The sequence below is a fragment of the Epinephelus fuscoguttatus genome, linkage group LG8, assembly GCF_011397635.1.
Source record: "Epinephelus fuscoguttatus linkage group LG8, E.fuscoguttatus.final_Chr_v1".
Classification (NCBI taxonomy): Eukaryota; Metazoa; Chordata; class Actinopteri; order Perciformes; family Serranidae; genus Epinephelus; species Epinephelus fuscoguttatus.
The window spans coordinates 3,255,108-3,272,833 of NC_064759.1; the positions used below are offsets into that span (position 1 = coordinate 3,255,108).

The 17,726-nt window shown below is 41.4% G+C and overlaps 2 protein-coding genes across 2 annotated transcripts in view; both read right to left on the minus strand.

Moving 5' to 3' along the window:
• The window catches only part of col6a4a (collagen, type VI, alpha 4a), a 114,195-nt gene that overhangs the window by 74,667 nt on the left and 21,802 nt on the right, over positions 1-17,726 (minus strand). The window contains exon 5 of the mRNA XM_049584908.1: positions 11,406-11,477. The gene's annotated coding sequence lies outside the window, so the exon portion shown is untranslated. The remainder of the gene's footprint in view (positions 1-11,405; positions 11,478-17,726) is intronic.
• The window catches only part of LOC125893893 (DENN domain-containing protein 4B-like), a 224,515-nt gene that overhangs the window by 7,473 nt on the left and 199,316 nt on the right, over positions 1-17,726 (minus strand). The gene's annotated exons all lie outside the window — the stretch shown is intronic.

Consider the following 17,726-nt stretch of genomic DNA (forward strand, 5'->3'; position numbering starts at 1 on the left):
TCCCTGCCTCTCATGCTTCAGGCCCTCACGCCCACCACCCTGCCGTGACTCTGCATGAGGGGAATAATGAATCAGGGCCAGTTTTGGGGAGTAAAAGCTGCTGCTTAAGTTCTCGTCTGAAGTCAGTCCAGATTTGTCCTGCCGGGGGTCTGAAGATTGTCTGAACTCTGGTCTGTGGAGACCAGGAGGGGGACGCTAATGACGCAGTCTGTCTTCTCTCTTTTCTTTTATTGTCCTCAGTGTTTTCTCTTTCTGTGGAATGTGCTGTGTGAAACCAGCTGACTGGCAGAGCTTCAGTGGGAATGAACAGCACAGTTTGATCTTTAGACGGGGCAGTGGGTCAGGGTTTTACTCTCTCATTAACACAACGCTACATATTTGTGGGCCTTCACTTAACAAGTCAGGTCGGCTGTTAATCACGTTTGAAAACGCGTCTGTCAGTGTCATGACATAACTGCTTCAGGTGGAATTTCTTTATGTTCAGCGACGACAGACGTGACCAGAAGGTGTTGGAGGATATCAGAGGTCTCTTCTCAAAAGGACTCAACAGTTTGGACGGTTCAACAGAGCACTCACGATCAATCAGAGCTGCAGTCTCTCTGCTTCCTCAGCCAACATTAAATACAGATCTTTATTAACTTCGGCTGCAGATGTCAAAAGCTGAAGACAAGTGGATTCAAAGAGGGAAAACTAAAACTAAATTTAGATTTGATACAAAATTTAAGCTCAGTCTGTGGAATAATGTAGCAAGACACCCTGAATCACTCTGCTTATAAATTTTAAATGGCATTTATATAATGGTATTATTGGTGAAGGGCCCATTATGACTTCAATCATTAAGTTTAATACTTTGACTTATTTGTGACCTATTAAACAGTAACTTTCTTCCACAGACAGAACAGCATCTTATATTTCAGTAACATTATGTCTGTGCCAGTACTGTTAGCTAACGTTATCTGTTCTTGGGAGGAAAAAAAACATCAGATTTATGGACTGAATTTATCTATGATCAGGCTGCAAATCAGACAAAAGCCAGCAGCAAAGTAGCCGGGACACAGAAACATGCAGCCTGCATGCTAAAAGGTAAAATAACATAAAAAGCTGTGGATGTAGACTGACGTTACATTGAGTTGGCTAACTTTCATATTTATAGGCTTTTGGAAAGAATAAATGTCGGCTGTCAACCATCTAAATCTTCCTCCACATGTGAAATGAAACATAAAACTACAGAAACTAGTTACCACCCACTACCATATGTTGTACCATAGCGGGTCAGAGACAGCGGCTTCTCTGGTACATAATGTGATGCAATGTTGAAAACAAAAAGCTGTTCTTAGGAGCACTGCTCAAAGCACTGACTACTTCCTCTACATTTCTGCCATTATGTGTTGTATTACATAAAATCCTGCTCATACTTTTCAAATGGTCACTGTCAGGAAAGGTTAAGTATAAATTTTGTTATATTTGCTGTAACGAAATCTACACAGCAGCACATGAGGACGATAATCTGTGAAAAAAATCCTGGTCCTCTTCTTTTTGGTACCTCTAACGGCATTTGCTAGAACTCACCGCGGCTTAAAGAAAACAACCAATCAGAGCCGAGGAGTTCTCATTTTACAGCTTAACAGTGCACGAAATATGTTTCTGAAAACATCGTCTTGATTCATATTTGATCAGCGCTCTCTGGTTTGACCACTTGACCAAAGTTTACAAGCAGTGACTGACATGATTGACAGCTGAGTTAGAGACTCCTTGACTCTGATTGGCTGTTGTCGTTCAGCTGCGGTGGAATCTTGCAAATTCTTGCTTTGGTATCTGAATGGTGAAAGCACATGCCACTTAACCGCAACATCCATAATTCAGTTTGATTCAGTGGGTGCTTTGTTGCAAGTAATACCCCTCTCTCAGCCGACACATGCCTATACACAGTCATCCATCCAATAAAGACAAAGGAAAGAAAAAAAAAATAGACAAAAGAAATCACGAGCCAAAAAAGTCGCAGACCACTGTTTCAGGAAACAAGTGAATCCAGCTTCTGACTGTTGGAGAGGACACACATCAAACATGCCGACAGCTGTTGTCTGTTACAAGAAATATTTCTAAAACTAGAATTACTGCCGTGGTTGTACACATCCATGAACCAGTCAAGCTGAAGTTATAGTTTACATCAATGTCTGTTCAGACTCATATGTAACAATGACAGTAAACAAAGCTTCAAATATGGCTGCTGCTGCAAAGAAGCAACAAATTCTACAACACAGATGCTTCACACACATCTTCCACTCGGCAGCACAGAAGATCTATACAAGCAGCACAGTTTTAAGATGAGTGTCACCAGTTCAGTATCTGACCAAATATCTGCCACTCTGTGTCACGTACAGTCAGTGACAATGGCAGAGAGAACAAAATACTCTACAGTATGGTTATACTTCACAAGAGTTGATGCTGACATTGCTTGTTGCCACAAGTTCAGCAACTCCTGCATGTGAGGGCAGACACACGAGCAATCCTTGGAAACATCTAGCGAAAGTGCATCACATACAGATGGAGACACGCACTGTTTCCACCACCTAGCTTGTAGTTCATCTCCTGTTACCACATCCACCTCAGATATGTTATACTCTGTAATAGTAGTTCATTCAGGTTTCAGAGGTTTCTACCATTTTTTCCCTGTTAAAGGTTTTTTGGGGAGTTTTTCCTGATCAGCTGTGAGGGTCCGAGGACAGAGGGATGTCGTATGCGGTAAAGCCTCTGAGACAAACTGTGATTTGTGATATTGGGCTTTATAAATGAAACTGAAAATTGAAATTGAAGTCAAAACAATGCTGTTGCAGGATATTAATATATATACTGAACTTAGATGCACAGGAAATAAAGCAACGTTAATTCTGCTCTTAATTTGTTTCACTTTCTTCTTTTAAAACCCCCCAAAAAGAACCAGTAAGAGTACTGTCAAATTACCAGATCAATAAGCAGTATCAGTAAGAGAACTAGTCTCGTTAAAATCTTACCCATCCCTACTCTGACCACTAAAGTCTAGTCAGTTCATTGTTGAGTCCACTTGGATGTTAGTGCCAAATTTGAGGAAATTCCCTCAAGGCCCTCTTGAAATATTGCTCTCACAAGAATGAGACGGACGTGGGATGGGGAAGGAGGGATCACCACGGATCTTTTGTTTTCTTTTGTAGTTTTGTTTACTATGTACGCACATATTGTGTTGTCTTGTTGTCTTTTGCTACTCCTGGAGCAAAATATCAATGAAAAGTTGATTGGGAAAAAAAAAGAATGAGACGGATGCAAGATCACTGTGACCTTTGACCACCAAATTCTAACAAATTCATTTTTAAACCAAGGTGGACGTTTGTGCCAAATTTGAATAAATTCCCTCAAGGCATTCTTGAGCCGTCACATTCACGAGACTGGGACAGACAGACGGACAAAATCAAAACATCATGTCTCCAGTCACAGAGGCATGAAAATGCATGATGATGAAAACTAGAGTTTCTGTGGACTAAAACAATCACATGATTAAAACGTAACCAAAGTTAAGACACAGAATGACACTGAATCAAAACCAGGTGCCAAAATATAAACTGGTTTCAACATACTGTATCCGCCCACCACCCACGTCCCACTATGGTTTATGCCATTCATCTTTTAAAAGCTGTAAACAACCAAGACTCTGCAAGGCTTTTCCACCAACTCAACTCTACAGCACTTCATGGAGACAGAACACGAGTCGAGGAGCTCCAGGTCTCTGAGCTCAGGGTCTCAGATGGCTGCTTCACAGAGATTACCTGCACAGCTGGAACAAGTTTCTCTAATCTCAATACTTCATCTGTTTTACTTTGAGCTTTGAGCGAAGGCCGTAAAAAAGATCACAACAATCGTCCTGTTAAAAATTCACACAGACCTCCTTTAACGAGGAAAACATATAAAACAAAAGCCAATAACACTCTGAGCTCACAGCTGCTCTCACAGTGTTTGTTATCAGCTGTCGGCATTTCTTCACAGACCCACCAAGAGGCAGGCCTACCCTGGAGGCTCACCAGCACTCCAATTAAGACTGACCCTGAATGAGGTAGAGATTACTGTGACCTCCACTCTCAGATTCACATCTTGCGAGCACATGTTTGAACAGAGTCATTTGTTTCGTCTCTGCACATCTGAGCAGCGCTGATTGCATTCATGTGACTGTGAAGAGGCTCGATGTTTGGACAGCACCGCTGTTAACATGTTCCTCCACCCATCGCATCAAGCAATTAAAGATGATTCTAAATAATTATTGCAAAATTTGTTGATGTCTTTCCTGTTGTCTCACTGGATGCCTCACCTGACGAGCCAAACTCTTCAGCTGTTGCTGAACAACATTCAACAACAACATATTCCAAGAGCTCTGATCACTGGCGTGCTGTCAGCGTTACACTACATGTTTGTCTTTCTGGTTTGAGTTTATTATTTCCACTGAAGGAAAATCTTAATGTTACAGCCCTCAGTGATATTTTAGACAACAATGTTCCTCCAGCTTTGTCCACGGTTTGTGATAGTTCCTTTCCTGTTTAAGCATGATAATGCTCCTGTACCTGAAGCCACCTCACCTGTGTTTTATTTGCTGTAATTATTGATTTCCCAAACTTTAACCAAAACCTGGCAACCATGTACAAAGGATAAAGCAAGAACATTAAAAACTTTGTCTTTGATGTAAAAAACAACAACACAAACACAAAAACCTTGTGAATGAACAAATCCAGTCACTAGCTCAATGCTAAACGCATCTGCAGGTTTCAGGCTCATTAGAGGCAAAAAGAACGCTGCTGCTTTGATTCCATCAGAGCTGCAATGATAAGATGATCAACAAAAAATGAATCCTTTAGCAAAAGCTACAACAGCAGCAACAGCTAATGAATCGACAACCAGCTGTTGCTGCTGTTTGACACAGTGCTAACGGACCGTCTCCGTGAGCCGCTCCCATCCTGCTCTCTCTGTCCTGTTAGCACAAGCTAACACTGTAGCAGCAGCTAACTCTTACGGGGTCCCAACTGTCTCACACTGACACCGAAGTGGCTCAACTCTGCCTTTAAAACCGTTAACAACGGTTGGGCAACATTGCCATGTGATGCAGTATTCTCATTTTTCATAACACATTCTGGACGCCACGGTTTATTCCACACTACTGAAGGCGCCGCTCTTTCTGGAACCACCATACAAAAAGCATGACATCAATACGTCAAAAAGCCCAAATATCGTGAGTATCACAATATCATTTTTTTTACATGATATTAAAAATTATACCGGTATTATCACAAACAAGATGATAAGACACACCCCTACCCGGGTGAACTGATTGGCTGCGCGAATTCTCTGGCCTCACTTTGTCGCTAAAAGTTAAACTATCCCCAACTTTTAGTTCAGCCGCACCTCACCGCAGAATCAAACGCCTGCAGCTCAGAGCAGCCGCTGCGGCTTCCCAAAGACACTGCGTGGCAGCTCGCCATGGAAGGATGCTGCACTTCACCACCGCTTGATGTGTTTTCAGAGTCACAGACCAAATGACTGATTGAGAAAATGACTGGCAGATTAATCAATCATGACAATAATTTGTTGCAGCCCTAGATTTCCCAGAAGGTAAATAGGTGCAAATGTGCAATGTGCAATGTTCACGTGTCCTCATACTTTGGCTGTGCAGCAGAGACAGACTGAAGGAGATACACAGCAGCATGTTAATGCCCACAGTTTAAGGATATCGTGCTCATCAGGTTCATGGGTGGAATGTTGGGGTGTCTAAATACTTTCCTGCATGGAGTGATCTGAAAAAAAAAATATGAAGCCATATAATAGATTCTACTAACTGCCAAATACATGAATGACAAGGTGAACTTTCCAAAGGAGAAATCAGAGTGGGAAACTGATCTGAGAGCAGCAACATGGAGGTCAGTCAGAGAGCAGAAACTCTCTCCTTCCACTTTAAATTCACTAATAATCAGTGTGCTGTAAATCTAAACCGCGCTGAAAAACACTAACATGTGTCTGTTCTGTTTGAAAAAAAAAACAAAACAAAGGCAAACCTCGGCTGTATGCTGTAACGTTCTCGTCAAACACCAAGGACACACCGGCTCCCCTGGGCCCCTGGATGTGGCCCCCGGTGCTTTAAACGACTAAACACCAGAGCTGTGGTTATTCTTCCCTCTCATGTGATTTGCTGTCGCTGATTGGACTGTTTGAAAGGCAGATGTTTATGCTCTGGATAATCTAAACCAAGGAATTTGTTTTTTCAACGTATAGAGACCATGTTTGGACCAGCGCTGATGGAAAACAGCCATGACTCCACACTTGGGAATCTGAAAAGTGCGTGCCATTAGACAAACCGAGGTCGCTCTGCCTTTGCGGAGGAGTTCAAGGGTAAAATATAAATGGATACAATTATTGTAATTAACCTGAGTATATGAATGAGAAACTTATACACAGAAACAATCCATTACTCCATCAAATATTATTCTGCAATGTCACGTCACAAAGACCTGAAGTTAATCTGAGTATCTCAGACCAAAAATCAAGACTGTATCAATCCAAAGCAGCTCATTCAGACTGACTGTTCATTTTACAAAGCAGCATGTGTGCTGGCAGCCAAAGCCAGCCAACTGAAACTGATTCAAAAGTCAAAATGTATGAGGAATTAAAAGCTGAGAGGTAGTTAAGATGAAAATGATGATTTTACAACATTAACTTGAGGGACTGAATTCTGTAACTTATGGTTCACTCTATACAGAGCGAGCACTGAACCGGGGGTGTTAAAATCTCTTTGTATGTTGCGTCTTGACCAAGAGTCCACCAGGACAAAGCCTCAACCTGTTATCCTTGAGATTAGCATCTTTGCTAAGTGCGCATGCAGAGGCCAACTGATGTAAAAATATAATTTACGGAGTCAAAGTAACACAACAGGAAGCATTTCTATGGAGACTGCATGTATCAGAAGTTAATTTGTGCACACAGACTCGTCACTTTTCCCCTAAATTTACTGATGAATTTAGTAACAGTGCCCTGAAATTGCTTCATTTTTGTGTAAAAATTTAAATTGTTCCTCTGAATACCTCATATTGTTGTAGAAATATGAACTGACTATAAACTTTAATCTAGTGAATTACTCGCCAGGTTTCCATTCAAATTTGGCACAAATTTTAACCAAATTTTCAGACTTTGACTTAACATGGTTTGTATTGTCTTCACTTCTAACTTTACATCAGCCTGACCTTTTTCACCCTAAAAGTTGTAAAGAAGAATTCATGCATTTAGTGAGATGATTTTTCTGACGCTCCTCCCGACAAATTATGTGAATCCTTTGGTGACAGTCCATTTTCAGAAACAGGTAACCGTCATGCTACATCTCACACATCAGGGCTCCTGTTGACTAAAACGGAGGTGTTAACCTGCTCTTAACGCTCCTGATGCTGGACAAGCCACAGCCTTTAGCTTCAGTCTTTTTCTGCTACAAAAACTTGACGCTAGTTTGAAGAAAGAAATTGAATTTGTGGACGTTCGAGGAAAACTAATTCGTGCAAACAAATGATGAACAATGTAACCCTTGATACTGTCAGTCTCTGTAGAAACATTTTGTGCTTGTAAAGTTTACTTTTTGTTAATCACTTTCTAAGCGTAACAAAAATACACCGCTGATACAGCTGGAAAACTCGTCCTCACAGAGCTCAAAACAGGCTGTTTTTCTGACTTTTTATAGATACGTGGTTCTCACAGGACAGCCACGCTACAAACATATGATGATCTCATAGACCATGATGCACTGCTGTAGATTAAACGACCCAACAATATACAAACCTGAGCCAAACCTTAAACATCTACAGCGGGAAAATGCAACATACAAAATAATGCAGCAGCAACATTAATCCAACTAGAATGACTGCCCTACAGTTGTATGCCTCTGCAAGCAAGTCAAGTTACAGTTTACATCCATGTCTGTCCAGACTCATATGTAGCTATGATAGCAGACAGTGCTTTAAATACATATTCTGGAACATCAACGCTTCACAGACACAACAGCACAAAGACTGATAGGTGGACGCCTAAGACTGGTGTCACCAATTTAGTATCTGACCAAATGAGGAAATTCCCTCAAGACCTTCTTGAGATATCGTGTTCATGAGAATGAGATGGGCACAAGGTCGCAGTGACCTCTGACCGCCAAATTCTAATCAGATCATCCTTGAGTCCAAGTGGACGTTTGTGCCAACTTCGATATGTCCCTAAAAACATTCTTAATATATCGCGTTTATCGCAAGATATCGCAAGGTCACAGTGACCTTGACTTTTGACCACTAAAATCTAATCAGTTCATTTTATTTATTTAATTGCATAACAGATTGCTTCATATGTAAAGTAGATGCAATACAGGTTACTAGCCATGGCAAATGTGCAACTCTTGTCCCTGGTTACTAAGCACGGAGTAATTCAATACAAAAATGCATTTTTAATTCTACATTTTTGAGTCCAAGTGGACGTTTGTGTCAAATTTGAAGAAACTCCATTGAGGCTTTTTTGAGATATTGTGTTTCTGAGAATTGGGGGAAATGGAGGGAGAGACAGACAACCCAAAAACATAATGCCTCTGGCCACGGCTATCGCTGGCATGGAGGAATTAAAACATCAGACAGAACAGGAAAACACTGACAGGGAAAATTTTACTGTACACAGTTTTACTTTCTGCTGATAATACTTACATACTTTTACTTAAGTGCGGTATTGAATGCAGGACAGTGGAGTGTTCACACAGTGTGGTGTTAGTAATTCTGGTCATGGATCGGAATACTTGATTATACAGTGATGGCGAGCTGAGCAGACACATTATTTAGCCAACATGCTGACAAACAGATGAACTTCTGATTACAATAAAGTCAGAACCAGACAAATCATTACGCGTGTGTGTTAAGATCTCAAGTTTAGAGAAACATCCAGCTGTTCACAACTGTTCACTGAGGAACGCCAACATGGCTGCAAGACCACATGAAAACCATCAACCTCCATCCAGCTCGAGTCTGGCAGCTCTGTCCTCTTAAAAATGTTGACGTTCACCACATTTATTTTAGATTATTGCATTTAAGGTAGTTTTAGAACAGAGAGGACGTTTTTATGGAGCTTTAAATAAGAAAGCAGCTTTTTGAAAGTGAAAAATAAATAAATTCATAATTATCTACTCAGTAAATCTCTGAGAGCCTTTCCTCTAATGAGACTAAATTAGTGAAATGCACGAGTGGATCTGACATCCTCTCATTAGTCGTCTCTGCAACGTTATCTGCTCATTCAGCCCTGCACGAGAAGAAAGCCAAAGCTTTGCTGATTGAAAATACTTGTGGTTTCCCAGAGTTCACAGCGAGTCACCTCTGAGGTTTCTGATAATGTTCGTCTCCACAGAAAACAAGCAGAATAAATTATGGCCCGCCGTTAATGCAGCGAGGTACTGCTCTCAGATACAGTAACAGCAGAGAGGAATGACTTCACCCCTGTCAGGTCTCTGCTGCCAGAAACACCAGCAGGGTCTGAACATATTTGTAGCCGTTTATCGTTTATAAAAACGTCGCTGCTCGATATCAGACTTCTTCTTTGTCCCTGAGGTATAGTTTGATTCCCTGTTTTTATTTTGCTTCCAAGGAGAAGATGATTTAAGGTTCAAAGAGCTGCACAGTCTTAGCAACTACAAGAACCACATCAACGGTATTTAACCACCGGCTCTCTGAGCACACGCCAGATGTTTTAATGAGAGGAGGGATGTCACAAGAGCTGATACTTCGGTACAAAGTCGATTCCAAAATTCTGAAAATGTGACAGTACTCATTTTTCTCCAGTACTATAGGCACTGTGGATGCAATTGTGCCAGACCTAACTTGGCAGTGTGTACATCTACAAGTGTCCTAGTCTGCTGTTAAATGCCAGAGGAAGAAGAAGGCTACTAGAACAGAAGAACAACAACCCGTGGAAGACGGCGTCAGGTGCAGCTGCAGGGTCAGCTTCGCCTCAACTTGTCGATAAGAAAAGAGGCCAGCGTATTTTGTTCTTTCTTTGCAGTGGCTACAATACATTTCAGCCACCTAAGACATATTTGTACTGCTTTGGCCCCCGTGTTTAGCTTCTGCGCCCGTAGATTTGGTTTATCAAAGATGACAGCAAAGCGACACAAACATAAATAAGCACAGCAGTAATGTCAGATAGGTCAGAACATTACAGTTACGGCTGATATGACATCAGAAATAACAAGTTTGCGGATTTCACGTCTCCACAATTCAAAATAATTGCCAGCTGTGTTTCCAGAAGTCACTGCTGTAAGTGAACATCACGATAACTCAGTCTATCAAAGAATACTTTCACTGCTCAGGCCTCAAAATGCGAAAGAAACAAACTAAGAAGGAAAACAATAATTCTTTAACTTAACACTTAAGTTGTGTCGAAGGCCTGAACTTCAGTAACTGTCTGATCTGTTCTTACTGTCTGTCCGCAGCTGAACTGGGCTGAAACACCAGCTTCTTATTCTGATCTGTTAATGTGATAAGATGAGAATTCTGTCAAACTCAGCATGAAGCTCTGTTTGATTTGTTTAGTCTGGATTCAGTGAGTCTGAACCCTCTGAACCTGTTAATCATCATGGAGAAGGAATTTGGTCTTTGAGATGCTTTTATGGGTTTAAAAGATTTTTATTTTTCCACTCTCTTGTTTATGACTTGACGGCATTCTGACTTTGTTTGATGTTGCTGATCTGCAGCATTTCTTTGCGCTCTTGGTCAAATCTACCATGAAAATGACAAAAATGACGTGTTAAAGGGACAACTTTAGTACAAACTGTGAAACATTGATGAAAAATAGCTGATTAAAGCGGCAGCATTTAAAGTCAGGCTGACCCCAATCTGCAGGAAATTCCTCATTATGAATTTCCTCAACAGAACACTTTAGCAGAAACATCATGGAGAAAGTTGATTTTGTAATTACCTCTAGTCACAACTTGAACTAAACAGCACCTCAAAGAACCACAAACTAACCTCCTCTCTCTGTGCCAGCCGACCACCAACATCAGCTGCAGTGTAAGCTCTTACAAACTGACCACAGAGACCATAACTAGAGGAGGTTAACCCCTCTCAGGCAGGATTAAAGCACGTAAAGTAACATCCAAGTGGCTGCAATGACACGTTTGTTAAACACGGGAGGCTTTATGGTTCATTTCATGTGTTGAACGTACGCTTTGTGATACAGTGAAAGTCTGCTGCGGTGATGAATTTGCAAAGTAACAACTGCAAAAAGCTCCAGAAGAGGAAAGAGAAACCAAACGGCTGTCAGATGTTTGTGACTCCCGGCCTCACAGCTGTGACTGTTGGTGTTACTGATGAGGTGATGAAGTGATGATGTCATACCTGGCACAGGTTCAGCGTCTGGATCTTCAGCCCTTCAGCAGGAGGACAGGAGGCCCAGAGAGTCTGATGATCCTGAGGGAGACGATACAGATGTTATTGACCACACAGAGCTCAACCAACATTAATAAGAACTGTAACACTACTGAAGCTATTACTGTACGAGGAAAAGATACTAGCACTACTACAGTAACTATTTATACTACTGCTTCTGAGCTATTATCACAGCTACTGCTGCTGCTTTTACTTCTACTGTACAAGCACTACTTTAACAACTCTCAATACTGCTGCTACTACTACTACTAGTTCTGTATCGCTGATGACTACTGCCATTATTCTACTCCTGTAATTAATAATACTAGTCCATACCCATTGGTAGCTTTGTCACCTTCTACCTATGCCAGTCCTCAATGCCTATGTGCAGTTTCACATAGATTGACCACGTCAGTGAGTAGAAAAACGTGGGACAGACAGAATGACTGACTGACAGAATGACACACTGACAGTTTCCGTGATTATGTACAGCATGCCATACCATGACTTAGTCATACCAAACATTAGAAAACAACACCAACATTGGTCCACAGGGGGAGCCACAGCGATCGGTCGCATTTTAGCCATTTTGAAGCATTTTTCTGTTGTTATAGCGCCACCCAGTTGCCAATTAGAGTTAAATTTCTCCAGTCACCTTGAGGCGTCCTGTTCTACATATCTACCAAGTTTAGTAAAAATCCATATGGCGGTTAGGCCTAGATAAGAAATGAGCTCTCTAGCGCCCCCATTTTGTTTGATGGGGTCAATAATGGAGGGGTCCCCTCAGATTATGTGTGGTCATATGCCTACAAAGTTGCGTGGTGATGGGTGAAACCCTTGAGATGTTCTACACCTTTATGTGATGAGCCACGCCCTCCGCAATATTCATTGCCTTATAGAAGCTCAGTTTTAGTAAGTTTTCCAACTTTTGCCAAGAGGGAACTTTAGATATTGCTCCCTAGATTATGTTCACCCAGTTTCATGCAGATCGCTCAAACTTCCTAGGAAGAGATCCATTTGAAGTGTTTTTCAAAAAATTCAAAATGGCGGAAAATCTATATCAGCGGAAGTTATGGGTTCTTGAGGCAAATGTGTTCCTCATGAGGAGAGGCATCTCTGTGCAAAGTTTCATGTCTCTACGACATATGGGGCATGAGATATGCCCATTCAAAGTTTGACATTTCAATGGGTTGCTATAGCGCCCCCCTTTGGCCAATTGATGTAATATTGCTTCATTGGCATCCTCCCATGACCCTCTACCACTGTGCCAAATTTCACATGGATTGACCAAGTCAGTGAGGAGAAAAACGTGGAACAGACAGAGTTTTCATCATTATATAGTAAGATTACCACTACTATTTCCTAGACTAGTACTGTAACTCCAAAAACAGCTGCTAATTTGCTATTAACATTACGACTCCTGCTGCTTTCATTAATGTGTATGGCATTACTTATACAAAATGGTGTTCCACAATTCTTCCATTACTGACTATCGATACAATTACTACAATTAAAAATAATAATTTATACATTTTGAAAGAGTTTAAAGGTTTCAAAATGATCCGTCAGTAAACAAACCAAAGAGACTTCCTGATCTGAGACGAAGTTCCACCCTGACACCAGATAAACAGGAAATAATTCACCAGTTATCAGCCAGCCACAACCGGATCCAGCGACAGAGAGAGTCATTGGTCTGCTGTCACATCACTGTGTGTGTGTGTGTGTGTGTGTGTGTGTGTGTGTGTGTGTGTGTGTGCATGCACGTGCTAGTGGGGTCTTCTATTTACATCAGTTCACTTTACAGACTCAACATTTGGATTATGCAGTTTACATCCTGTATAAAAACCACCATCACATCTGCTCAGCTGCTCTCTGCTCTGAGATGATGATGATGATGATGATGGTCACACACTGTAAACGTCTAATGAAACTCTTCATCTTCTTGAACATGCCAACACACATGAAATACAATACTTCTCAGAGTATGTAATATTCATTCATTGTGCAAATTAAGAAAAGGCATGTTGGCTGTTATCAGCAGATATTGATATTATCCTGCATCCCTAAATTTAAATATTTAAAGATTAAAAAGTCTATTTATACTAGCGATGTCTCCTTTATTCAAACAACGGAAACATCTCTAAATGCACAGGAGGATGCAGCTTCTAGAGATTATTTTAGAACATCTTATTTTTGATTTTAAGTTAGGTAAAATCGCCTTCATATCGGTGGAGGAAGAAACAATCGACAGTCATCCCTTCAATCGACGACCAACAATAAGCACAGTTGAAGAAACACTTAAATTTTACTGGCAGCGTTTTGTTTAACTTGACTACATTCTTAAAATTCATATGGGTAAAATATAAATGACACTGGAGACACACACACACACATTTCAGCATCCAGAGGAACAGGACAGGGACCAGATCGCTCTGCTGCCAAGTTATGATTCATACTTGAGTCTCATTTTCTCACATAGAAACCAGAAACACGTTCCATCTCTGCAGACTTTAAGGAATGAAGGAAATCCCAGAAACAGAAAATCCAGTCAGCTGAGGGAAAAATCAGCTCCCTGAAGGAGCCAGCGGGAGCATCTGAGGGGAGTGACCTGCATCCTAAAATCTCAACAGTGCTGATCCTAATCTGATCATCTGATTGGTTCCTGCCTCCGCTGACTCTCTGGGCTAATGACTGTACATTTAGAAACATAAACTCTGACCAAAAAAGGTTTCTCTCTCCCGTCTGCATCACTCAAACACACACACACACACACACACACACATGCACGCACTGACTTGCAGCAGATCTATGATATATACACAGAGACAAATAACGTAAACACCTCATGAAAGAGGATTTAAACTGTGAAGTAATCTTATCACAGTTAAGCCATGTTGATATTATCACAGTGTGTGTTTCTTATCCATCAGTGTTTATGTGGTGTGTTGTACTGATGTATGTGTGGTATGCATAGCCTGCAGCTGGACATTCACATCACTTGACCTTTGACCTGACCCGTGCTGACCTTTGGGAGCCAGCAGCTGAAGCTACTTGTTGTGCTGCAATTAAAGATAAAAGGTGTGTTTGTGAACGCAGCAACACGTTAAGAAACAAATCATCTGTGTTCTCGTCACAGTTCCTGTCGGTGTGTTGGATTATTTAACGTACCCAACTCAGCTAACAGGTGACTTTGGATCTGTTGTCATGGCACATTCAGACATTTTGGGAAATACGCCTATTTGCTTTCTTGCAGAGAGTTCGATGAGGATCGATACCATCTTATGTGTCTTGGTTCAAGGCAGCAGTGAAAGAAGTAATCAGATCTTTTACTTCAGTGATATTGGGCTTTATAAATGAAATTGATTGATTGAAATTGATTGACATTACGTGGGCAGGAATGAGGATGAGCTACAGTTTCAATTTGTTCCACTGATTGACAGCCGGTTGGTCACAGTCTCTAGATCACAGATCTAAGGGTTTTAATCTTTAGTCACACGCTTCATATACGTCATTATTTATTCACTATGTTTGTTTCTATTTGGTTTTCATCCATAGACCAGCTTCTACACCTCAAATTTCCTGCATTTCCACTCAACTCTGACCTTTTTTGTTAACGTGCAGATTGAAACAGATGGATGGCCTTCAGAGGGGACCATTGGAGAAAGCACTGGCTGTAAACTTCCCTCTTTCTCCTCCATATATGCCACATGTACCAGATGCAAGACCCAGATGGTGATTGCCGACTCCTCTCACCCTGCTAGCTCCATCTTCACATCTTTCCTCTCTGGAAGGAGATTCCAGGGTTTCAGACGTAGGACATCTCGCCTCAGGAACAGCACATATCCTGAGGCTGTTCGATACTTGAACTCTGATACACAACCACTTGTGACCCACAGCACTTTAAGAGTAGGTAGGTTGCGGCAAAAATCGAAGGTACTTTTAAAGACTTCTTACGATTGCTGCATGTCTTCATATATTATTACTAACATTTGAGCAGTCACTTCTCAGTGACTACACTTTACAAAGTGTTTATTAACATGAGCACAACTGACTAATCATTTTCTGATGTTTAACAATGGCTGGTGTGATGACTGTTGTCATGTTAAGAATTAACGATACATCTTTGCTGTTCTTTTTACTGACAGGTCTCTCTGTTGGCCGACATACAAACGGGTTATTTGGGGCGTTTCTACATCCATTTACTGTGAACTGTAACGTTGGAATTGTGTCCAGCTCCACAACAACACCTCCTCACTCCTACCTTGTCACATATCGATGTTTGGTCATGGACTTTCTACTTCCAAGATACGATGTCCAAGGTACCCTGGGTGTGTTGGTCTGTTTTCAAAATACACTTCTGTTTTCACAGGAAATGTACAGTTTGCATACAGTCTCTTTCAAAATAAAAGAACTACGTAGGTACAACACTGTGAATTAACACGCATGGTTACATCTTGCAAACACACGCACATAGCTGAGTGTAGGAAAAAAGAACAGGGTTTGGCTTTATAATCTTGCAGGAGGTGAAGCCAGCCTCCCAGATGAAAGTCGTGGTTGTTGGACCCATCCACCACCCCCTTCTGCCTGTTCAACTCAGACGTCCAACGCCTTAACTTTCCTTGTTGTCCCGCCCTGTTTCCACCTGACACCACCAGGCGACGTTATATAATGACAGCAACCGGTTGCATATCATGTTGACGTAAAAGGACAGCTTTTTTCATCGGCATCTGACGCCAGACGTCACTGATTACATTCGGACAGAGAACGGGTTGTCCACCATGATTTAAGATTTGTGAAACAGGACCAGGCGTATACACAGCTTTGTAAATCTGACTAAATAAATACATACAGTATCCATGTTTCTGTTTTTGATCATACACACTTTCAGCCATGAACGTTAACACAGTTTCATGTATCTAGTCTCCGGAAGTCAAAGACAGAAACATTGAAAATAGAGACAGTCAGAGACAGTAGATACAGAGATAGTTAGTAGATGTAGAAATAGAGATGTAAGAGTGACAGGCTGTATAGCCTCATGCAGCAGATGTTGTGCAGATGAGGGAAGAATTATATCTTCAATAATCCTACTATAAATCACACAATCATGCTTCAGTGCGCTTAACACTAAGAATGAACCTACAGAGACACAACAGGAAGAAAACAGTAGAGTTCCTGTTATGTACCACAGACACTTTAAAGAGCCTATATGATGACTGTGGTTGAACATTAGAGGAACATTGTGTCTTAGACGATGAGAGGAACACTCTGTTCTTTCTGCAGGAGGTTAAAAAACACCATTTAGTGCAGTAACACTACTGTGGATTTACCAGTTATTCAACCTGTTCTCACTCTTAGATCATCAAATATCGTAGCTTTGTCACGCTCCCTCAGGGTCTCATACCGACACACAGCTGTCTCCTGGTTGAAACCCGTTGTAACACGCAGGTAACTTTGTCAGTTGTGGTTTGGTTTGTGCAACCAAACTACTTGATTAGGCTTAAAGACAACATGTTCTGGATTAAAATAAGTGCATAAAGTGACATAAATATATGACTGACGTAAGGATGTCACGTATCTTCCTAAGCTATGTAAGGTTGTGTTAAAACAACTCTGATTTTTGGTTTGTCACAGGACACATAAAAGTGGTCTCCTGAGTTAAAGTCTGTGTTTGTTTGAGCCATCCACCTCCACCTCCCTCCCGCCCTACGCTGAGTTTCTCACTCTTTATAGTATGCTAGTTGCTCTCAGTGGGTGCGGTTACATGATGGCTTCTCATTCAGAATGAAATAAATCTGAATGAAATCATTCGGAATTAAAGTGTTTTCAGGTAGTTTACATGGGAAATATTCATTCCGGATGAGGGTTTACACGGGAGATCAGTTTAATCGCCTTTATTTGGGTCCGCGCAAGGTTTGGGGCAGGAAAGGTTCCTGATTGGATAGGGGGCGGGGCGGATGTTACATGTTTATGTTTACAGGAAGTAAACACTGTAGTCCTCGCTCCGGATAACAAGATGCTTGACGACGCCGTTCTTAGTGCCTTTTTCGGGCTTGTTTTGCTTATATTCTTGAAGCAGCAGTACGACAACAACCTTGTTCTGCTAATGCTTCAACTGTTGAGGAGGAGAAGGGAGGTAGAAGGTCGAAGAAGGGAGGTAGAAGACCGTGCTGTGGAGAATGGTAACCGGTGAGTGCAACGAGTCCGACTGCTCTATCTCAGCCCGTTGCTATGCGCGCTATATACGTCATCGCGCCAGAAGGGCAAGGAAACGAGCATGCGCAGAATGAATGG